We start from the raw sequence: 10,665 nt of genomic DNA, 5'->3' as shown, positions 1-10,665 counted from the left end.
CCTGAGAAGAAATAGTCTCAGGATCAAGGAGAGAAGGGATCAGACTCTATCAGCTCATCAGATACCATAGGTTGAGGTTGCTTTACAGCAGCCTGTAAAAGAAAAAAATATACAAATTAAGATATTCCTGACAATTTGGAAAGATAAACAAATTACTCTGCTTTATTTTCTTTCTAGACCATTTCCATTTTCCTTGGAGGCAATTGAGTCCAACCATATATATAGGAGAGTCTCATAATGATGTCCTACATGTTAGCAATTCTGGCTTTGAAGGCTATTTCAATGCTAGGTTTTATGATTAGAAGGGATTCCAACTTTTCTTCTGCTGAAATTAAATAAATTCCTAAAAGAGAATGCAAAGAAATACACATAATTTAAAAAAAAAGTAGTTGAAGTGTTGGCAAGCTGTGGCACTAACAGGCTGAGTCATGAACACAGCTTGAACTTTGAAGTCAAGGATGTTTTTATCTTTATTTAGGTTCACGACTTGCACAGAGGGCTCTATCTTTTCCCACGTCACACAGAACATGTTGGCAAAACCTTGATGAGATGCTGAAGCATAAGTGTGGTTATTTTAAGAATTGTCTTGGCTCATTGTAGAGTGAACCAAGCTGTCAAACAGTAAAGGAAAGTTACTTAAACTAAAGAGTGTCTTAGTAAATTAAATATTGATGAAAAAGAGCCCTTAATCTCCTTCTGCCTCTGGACAGGCATTCACTTAATTTTAGCTTTATTTACTTAAATTCTCAGTCTCCTTTTCTTTATTAGATAACAGGAACAGGAAAGCTTATTATTCTGCCAGAGATAGAATTCTGTAGCACATGATGTAAATAGTTCCCTTTTCCTGGACAAGCTATATTCATTATATGCTCATTGCTTCAATATTTTTAATCAGTCTGTATTGATGGAACGTTTCCCAAGCTTCATTCCTGTATCAGTGCAACATAAACCACTATTTTGCTAAGTGGAATTGCTGTAACATTCTTTAGTAAAAGTCTTGTGTGCTTTAGGAGCTATGATTTTCCTCTTGTTCATTTCACTTTTCAGAATGCACTAGTCAGAGAACCATGGGAAGCATCTGTTCTGAGCTGCTCATTTTACAGCTGAGGGAATTAAACCCCCAAATGTAAAGAAATTTTATACAAACTCGTGCGGCTAATCTTTATAAGACTTCAAATCAGAAATTCTGGTTACTGGCTTCTGGTGCATTTTTTGTGATGAACGTGTTCCCTGGAAGCTCCCACCACTCTCCTGTTGTTGTTGTTTTGTTCACATCAAATACTTAAGGTTTCACCTGTTTGTCATCCCTGGCCATCAATGAAGTCCTCTGCTAAAGAAAATATTTAGGAATGATAAATACCAAACATTACTATCTTTGGGTCTATGGACTCTTAGAAACCTTATTGTTATACTCTTAATATTTTTCACTTGAAAGTATTACTCAGAAACGAAAGAAAGAAAGAAAGAAAGGAAGAAAAGAAGAAAGGAAGAAAAAGAAAGAAAAGAAAGAAAGAAAGAAAGAAAGAGAAAGAAAGAAAGAAAGAAAGAAAGAAAGAAAGAAAGAAAGAAAGAAAGAAAGAAAAACTGTACATGGATGTTCATATTATTTTCTTTAAAAAAATTTAGGGCTGGGGCCATAGCTCAGAGATAGAGTACATTCCCAGTACATGCAAGCCCCGGCAGCTCAGGAAAGAGAGAGAGAGAAGGAAAATTTTTTCATTTTAAGACTTATTTTTTTATTTTTCCATGTTTTGAAAAAAAATCATTTTTCAAAAGTTATATTTACTTTAAAAATTAAGAAAACACTAAAATATGTTGAAAAGATATTATTTTATTGAATTGTTTTCATTGTTGTAACAAATACTTGACAAGAAAAATTTGAGGAGGAAACGTGTTTTTTAGGGGCCAACAGTTTCAGAGGTCTTTTGGCCTTAAGATGAGGCAGAACATCACAGCAGAAGACCACAGAAGAAAGAAGTGAGAGCTTGGCGCCCTGGAATCACAGGGAGAGAGAGCATGCCTCCCAGTGACCCACCTCTTCTAGCATAGTCTACGCCTTCAATTACCACACAGTTAATCTTTATCAGAGGATTTATGCACTGATTAGGGTAAATCTCTCATAACCCAATTATTTCACCTTGTAAATGCCATGCATTTTCTCACACATGAGATTTTTGGGGACACCTAATATCTAAACAGATATAATAGAAAATTAATTCCAGCAAACATTTTCATTATAGTGAGATATAGCACTATCAAAGAACTGAACACTCTTTTGAGATTATACATATTCTGATAATTATGCCTATTAATTATAGTTCTGTTTTCCTATGGAGAAGAAAATCTCAAATAAAATTTCCCCTGCATTTTTCAATTTTAACTTTCTTAATTTCCACAGCCCCAAACCATTAGATAGTAAAAAAAAAACAAAAAAAAAAAAACTGTATTTTGAATGTTGAAATGTCCAAAATATTTGGAAGTGCACTTGAGGCATCAGATCTAGGAAGCACCTACTCCACTGGAAACACACAGGTCTTCACAGATTTTCAAAAGGCTTGAAGTTTGTCAATGATGGGCATAAATGAAACTTACCTCTTGGACCAGGTGCAATTAAGTCAACCTTAGCATCTAATTCAGAACTTGGATACATTATGAATTTTAAGTTACAAGAATGATTTGTGTAAAGTATGAATTACAGGTTGAGTATCTCTCATCTGAAGTACTTGAGACCAGAAGTGTTTCATAGTTGACCTTTTTCTTTTTATTGTGAAATATTTGCATTAATGTACCCAAGTCCAGACATGGCATCTTCCTGTGCTTCATATGTAGCTCATGCACCATCCTGAAGGTAAATGTTGTGTGATAGTTTTAGTGCAGCAGCATGTTGACTGCATCTATTATGTGACATCAGAATTTTCCACCTCCAATGTCATATTAGTGTTCAAAACATTTCAATTGTTGGAGCATTTCTGGTTCTCAATTTGGGGATTAAGTATGCTGAATCCATATGTAAGGGTATGAGCAAATTTCTTTCTGTACTCTGAAAACTCTAATATATATATATATATATATATATATATATATATATATATATATAATAATATAATATTTATATATATATATATAGTGTCAAAATAATGAGTTTCAGAACCAAATAACCCTGAGTTTCAGATATAAATGTTGGTGTACACCAAGAGAGGTTTTGAGAAAGTTACTTTATCTTACTGATTTTAAATTTCTTTCTCTACCAAAAGACAACATAAATTATCAGAGTAGCTGTAAAGAATTATGAAATACTTGTATTGCCTATCCTAATACCTATATCATATGATACAATTAAACAAATCAGGTGAAGGATACTTTGCTTGTATGAAAATCTATTTCTATTAATCTGCAAATATTGTGCTGATTATTGTTTCAGCTCTATAGATTTAAACCATCAGACCCTAATCTACTTTAATGTATGTAATTTTTTATATCTAAGCCTAATAAAGCTTCTTTCTCTTTTTCTTCCATGTGTTCCAGTCTTCATTATTGATTCTCAGTCCATCTGAACAATAGTGTGCTTCTCAGTCAAGCCCTCATTTTAGTAATTTTCTAAAATTGTGACCAAGAACTTTCAGCTTGTTCATCAAGCTTGCCATTCAGATTAATTTTGCAATGTTATAACAAGACCAACTGAACAGGCATCACTTTCAGGCTCACAAATGGTAGAGGCAGTCGTAAGCAAGATGCTCTGCTTAGTCAGAAGCACTACTACAAATAACAGAAGAACTCAGGTTTATGGGAAGTACTGTGCCTCCATTATAAGTCAGCCCTTGCCAGTCAATACGTATGGAAGTATACTATACCTGCAATGTTCTGTTTGACAACCATGGCTATTAAAGTAATTGAAATGCAACTAGTGCACCCAAAAAATAAATTCTAAGTTTTATTTAATTTTAATATATTAATGCTTTAATTAGGTAGTCATATGTGACTATCACTACCATCCAGGACATAAAAGTTCCATGCAAGATGGTTTTACAATAATAAACTTCATTTTAAAGTTTTAAAAGACTTGTTAAAATGTTGTGCTGTCTTCCAGAGGTAAAAATTGAAACAAAAATTCAGTATGTGATTTAAAAGCAAAATATGGCTATCATTTTATGTTTCTATGCTTCAATTTTTTTCTCTGAACTTTTTTTATTTGTCTAAAAATAAAATTGCCTTGCTTCTTTTTTTCTCCTTTCCTTCCTGTCCAGAATGCTTTTTTCTACCAGACTGAAGGAAGTAAGAATCTCTAATTCAGGCATTTCAAGTAGCTTCTGTAAGAATAAAAGTACATAGTAACCACGGCCACATGAATTATTAGCTAAATTATACCGGAAAACTGTCTAAGTGTAAAGGGTCAGCTCTAATAAACTGAACATAATCTCCTGTATTCTATCCCTAAAGAAAATTAAATTTTAATGATCCTGAGTGCTCACTGTTCAGGAATGTCACTATAAGTAATCACATAAATGACAGTTAAACTCTGGAATTGAGTTAAAAGTTAAACATCCTCTACAACAGCTTCTTAAATTCAGAGTGTACTGGTTGCTTCAGGCAAACTCTGAGAAATATAGGAATATGGACAGGTTAAACAAGAGGCAAGAGGAAGCCTCAAGATCTGCAAAATTGGTCACCGCTGAATGCTTTACGGAATCACATCCTTTCAGAACATTACACTACCAAGTAGTTTAGACACTTCAGAATATATATCTCTATAGATTCTTTTCAGAATGTGTTTCTGTGGTTGTGTACATTTCAGGCAACAGCCATCCCAATGGGAAATTGTAATAAAGGTTCATGATACTTGTTCAGAGGTAAATTTAGGGAGCATTCATTTTCTCTATTTATGTGAGAGAACATCTAAGTGAGTGGGAATAATGAGAGAGAGAGAGAGAGAGAGAGAGAGAGAGAGAGAGAGAGAGAGAGAGAGAGAATGAGACCATTGTCTCTGGGGCTGAATGCCTTGCAATCTAGAAACAAACAAAAATAATTAATTATTACTGTTTTTCTCCAAACCTTTTGGCAGGTTTGTATAATGTATTTCTGGCACTGTGGTTTTATATGTTTAAAAGAAGGAGGGCCGAATTGAGACAGTATACTGTCACTGAGTTGTACAAAATTGAAAAGAAGAAAAATAACTGGTGGACCAAATAAAAAGAAGAGTGCCATTAAAAATGAGACTGAGAGAACAAGGCAAATCAAATAATTTTATTAATGAAATAAGTTTTGAGTGGTATGGTGACTTAAGGTATGTTTCCTAAAGTTATACTTTAAAAGTAAATAATGACTAAAAGTAAGGGAACGTGTTTCAAAATGTAATTAATGCAATAGATAAATTATTTTGCCTTGAAATCGATGATTATGTTTCAAACTTAAGGAAAAATTAAGAAAACATTTTTAAAATATAAAAATTATAAAGCACTACATCTGTGTACTGCATTGCTATTAGCAAATAATGGGAGATACTGAACTCAGAAGAAGGAAAACTTTGCATAGGGAATGGCTTCGTCAAGGCCCTCAGGAATCAACTATTGACCACCACAGGATGGTAATTGTGCTTGTCATAGAGACTTTGCATTAGCTGTAATTTTAGTTTGCAGGGTTTCTGAACAAAAATTAAAGAAAAAAGTACTAAATGGCAAAATGACATACTAGGTTGTCTCAAATAATTAGGATATCTAAAAGCAGTCTGAAAATATTATATAATTAAACAGGAACAATATATGTTCTTCAACTAAATATATACAACTGACTAATACTCAGTTGTATCACAGAAACATGTACCTTTGGAGAAAAAGTCTTTAAAAATGAGTTATAGTTATGATGGAAAAATTATTTCATATTTCTAAAAAATTAATTCTTAGACCACTAATCTTTCCTTTCAAATGAGTTTATAGGCACTATATTACCCTCTAAGTCAAGAACCCTATATTAGACTAAAATGCTTATTATAAAATTATTTTAACATCTCATTCACAGGATCTGAAAGATTTTTTTAAATGTTTTAGTTTGAAATTGAGAAAAATCACTAGAGATAGCCTCAGTGTAATTTTATGTGAATTTTTTTAAAAGTAAAAATATAACTAATATATTCTTTCCAGTAATGGTATAATTTGGACCTTAAATATTCCCCTAAAGCTCATGTATTAAAGGCTTATTTCCACAGTAGCATGGCTGAGAGGTGGTGGAAACTTCAGGAGGTGGGTCTTTGTGGGAGCACTTTAGGTTGCTGGGGATGTGCACTTGAGGGGCATTGTGGGACTCCAGTCCCTTCCTCCTTCTCTCTCTTTTGCTCTGTGGCCACAATGGAGTTCTATCACATACTGCCACTGTAATGTGCTGTTTCATCCAAAACAAGGGGACCAATTTCCTATGGACTAGATTATCTTAAACTGAGAGTCAACATTGTCCTTTTGTCCTCATAAGTTGATTATCTCATGTATTTTTTATATTAATAGAAAGTTGACTATTATAAGTAATTTCTATTTAGAGTTGGGGGTGGGGAAATGAAAGGACAAATAATATTCATATTTTGATGTAAGAGAAAAAATGTTACCTTTTATAGTATAGTCATTAGAAACCTAAACTCTGTTGGATTCATTACAGACTGCATTGGGTTCAAATTGTGTTTTTTTTCCTGTTAGTCTTGGAGATTGTAGCCAGGTATTTAAACTCTCTGTAACACAGAATCCTAATTTTTAATTGTAGATAATTACAGCACCAATGTTGTAGAACTCTTCTAAGCATAAAATTAAGCTCAGCTTCTGGCACACATTAACTGATAAGTTTCTATTATTATCATTTTTTTTAAATTTACCATTTTTAATGCTTTTCTCTTCTTTAAGAAAAAACAGATACTTACTTGGATAAACTATTTGGCCAAGAACACAAATATGAATTTCTCTTTTATGACACATATTTTCCCTACTGTAACCTAAAATGTCATATCCAGGAAAATAATCCAAATTATTTAATCAAAGAATAAAATTAGGTGTACTGTTTAGTTAAAACCTTGACAGTACTTTAGTTCGGAGCTTAATAAATTAACCCAGCCATATGGGATTTATGTATTTATTTGTTTTCTTTTTTCCTTTGAAACTATTAACATTTGTATTATACATATTAAAAATTAAGGTCACTGTTGATCAGCAGGCTAAATGTAAATGATGTCTATAATTATACTTTCTGATAATAATATTCTCCTTTTTTCAGGTCTCAGATTACTACATTCCTTTGTTTTAATAGATTCCTAAAGTAGATAGTATCAACTGGATCAAAAATAATTAAACTGAAATTTTACCTCTGTAGTCACAATTTGACTTCATAATGCTTTTCGAAACCATTGCTAAGCAATATGTATAACTGAAATTTACTCCTTTGTATTTATTTCTTATACTAAGGTGGTATTTTTACTTTAGTTCTTTCTTCAAAACAATACTAGAAGAAATATTTTATTTGCTCATGGTTCTTTCTTGTTTTGAAACATAAAAAATTATAATAACTAAAATAAAATCTAAAATCCTTTTATTGACAAAACTTGGCCCACAGTAGAGAGACTGTTCTAAGTATCAAGTTCCTGTTCTTCTTTCTGAGATATACTATCTTTAGCAAAATTTTTTTTAAAGTAATTTTTGGAATTTTATTTTGAATCATGTGAAAGTTTTCTTTCAGACATGAAGAAGCAGCATTGTTTAGCACATGAATAGAGAAACTTTGCCATTAAAGTCAGGTCAATACCTCATCCTAAATTCATCTGATTCTCAAAAAAGTTCATTGTCCATCATTATTTCATCTCATCAAGAGTAACAGATCTAACAATGCTCATCTGTGAAAAAGAGTTTTCAGTTTTACAACCTTGCTCAAACCATTAACCATTGTAAGTTTATTAGTGTCTAATTTTCAGAAGATTTCAGAACACAAGCTTTCTGATACTCTTCTTAATTTGGTTTTCACCAGCATCTTCCTCTTACGTAAAATACAATGTGTTAGTATAAGGCAATGAAGGAGGTAAGTCCTTGAAAGAGAGTAGATAATGTGAAACCATATGGTATAAATTGATTACAGAAAAACTCATTAAAAACAAACCACAACCAAAAAGGTAGGTGAGAGATTTTTAAATTGACAACATGGAAATGTATGGCTGAATCCAGAAGCACAAATATTCTATCCTCTCTCATTTTAATCTCTCAAACTGTGTATTTCTCTGTGATACTTTGACTGGTAGGCAAACTTAAAACCTATTGCAGTAGGTTTTTTGGCAGCTGAGTGAGAAGCTGTGATTGTGGAAGCTGCATAGCTTTGTAGAATTGTGTTCAAGAGAGGAAATCCACCCCTCAAGGTCACGAGATTGTTCTGGGAGCAGATTGCATCCGTGACTGCTCAAAGGGAAATATATAGACCCTATCTCCTTACCAAAAGTGGCCATTTCTATAGGTTCACCAAGTTCAAGAGTTTGGAGGATCAGCTGAGGCCTTTGTGACTCATTCCCACTCATTTCTTCCTCTGTCTTATTCTAATTCCTTTATTCTTTTTCTTTTTTTTTCTTTTTTTTATTCTAATTCCTTTATTCTTTTTCAATTATTGATCCCCAGGCAGTCCCAAATAAAACTTCCCAAACACATTTCACTGATCAAAGACTGCTTTATGTGTTATCTCCTGCAGTAGAGCTCTAGACTTTTACTTTCCTAACTTCAAATTCATCAATGACAGCATCTTTTTCACAGTACTTCAAATAAAACCCAAGAAGTGATGTTCAGAGCTTCTTTTGGGCCACATGCCCATTGTAAAACCCATCATTTCACATAGCAGGATGACATTTAGGATCAACTATATCTTATGTTTACCTTCAGAGCTACTAGCCTTTGGTGTGAGAATTGATACCACCATCCAAAGGCATAGACTGAAATAAGGCACAATGGTTCCCCAGGGGAAAATTGAGGCCAGTTACAGAGAGATAGATTAATGCAGAAGAAAAAATAGCACATATATACAACCAAAGGAGGGTTTACATGTTTGCAAAAATTCCCTAATTTAAATATGTCTTGGTATTCTTACATTAAAATAGTGAAGTAAAAAATAAAGATAATATTAGCTAACAATTACTGAGTCCTATTTAATCTCTACTTATTGTGCAAGGTATTCTAATTATACTAAAATATTTTATATTCACTATGATATTATAAGCTAGAAATGAAATTTCATTTTTCATAGACAAGTAAACTGAGATTCATTGAGAGTAAATAAAATAAGATAACTTAATTAGGATTTAATATTTCTTTACTATTCTTTCCTTGTCCCCATCATATTTCCAAAATTCAATTAAATTCCTTCATAAATATATTATTATTTCCGTAGTGAATTGTGTTACCTCTTTTTCTGAATGCAAGTATCCTTATCTGATACAATTCATCTTATAGTAGATTTATATATTTGCATTTAAGTGCACTGAGGAGTAAAAACATAATAAAATATGAGTATCACTTCTGATAAATAGCTTTTAAATTTAGCATGCAGCTTGACATATTTTTTTTTATTTGCTACAATCCTCTCAATCTCTCAGGTAGAGACTGCTCTACCTATTTTTTTCTAGAATCAAATTCACATGTAGAATACCAGAAATAGGTATTTGGTATGGCAAAATAAAAATTTATTCATACAGTTTTGGAATTAAAGACCCAAATAGAAATAAACATTGGGCATTTTTTCTGAAGAGAACTTTTTTCATAATTTCTTCTTTTGTGAACTCTTGAAATATTAAATATTTAGAACTATGACCCCAAACTGGTATGTGTCACAATTATTAAAAGATGAATACATGTAAGTATATGATGAATGGGATATTTTAGACATAATAATATTTTTAAAATATGTGAGCCTTATCAACCAGAGTAGATTTCCTAGGAACACATCATTCTAAAATACATTTATTTCCTTTTTATTAATGTTGCTAGACAGACTGATCAAGGTAATAATACAATGTTCATGTTGTATTTTAATTTTGCATTGCTATTTTTTAAATTTTTTTAGTTGTTTATAGACATTTATTTTGTTTATTTATTTTTATGTAGTGCTGAGGATTGAACCCAGTGCCTCATACATGCTAGGAAAGCGCTCTACCACTGAGCCACAACCCCAGCCCTCGCATTGTTATTACAGATACACATGCACATTTTTTTAAGTGCAAGAAATGCTAATATCTGTTTTTATCCTGTGATATAGATTTTATCTCTTTTACAGAAGAGTAAATTGAACTTCAGAGTTATCAAATTCTCAATTTCACACAATGGTTGAATTTGATTTTCTAGCCAATCTTTCTGTTTGTGAATTTATCTTTTCAGCATATGTTTTAACTCTACGTAGACAAAACAAAATAAATGCTTGATTAATAGAGTTAAGCAAATTTCTAAATGATGGAAATATTTACCTCTAAATTAATAATGACCTGAAACTGGGTTTATTCAGTCTGAAAACATGGTCTGTTTAATTAAAAAATTATTCTAAATTCCTTTTCAATATGCATTTTGGTAGTAGGATTTATGAGTTCAAAATAGAAATTGAATTCTGTAAACATATTACTACATTTTTATTTTATAAAAAAAACAATAATCCCCTTCCCCAAACACATGAGATGTA

Source organism: Marmota monax, unplaced genomic scaffold, assembly GCF_021218885.2.
Source record: "Marmota monax isolate L192 unplaced genomic scaffold, Marmota_monax_Labrador192_F-V1.1 WCK01_AAM20220418_F8-fsc00016, whole genome shotgun sequence".
In the NCBI taxonomy this organism is placed as follows: Eukaryota; Metazoa; Chordata; class Mammalia; order Rodentia; family Sciuridae; genus Marmota; species Marmota monax.
The sequence above is the reverse complement of the archived record's forward strand: the minus strand, read 5'-3'. Positions refer to the sequence as shown.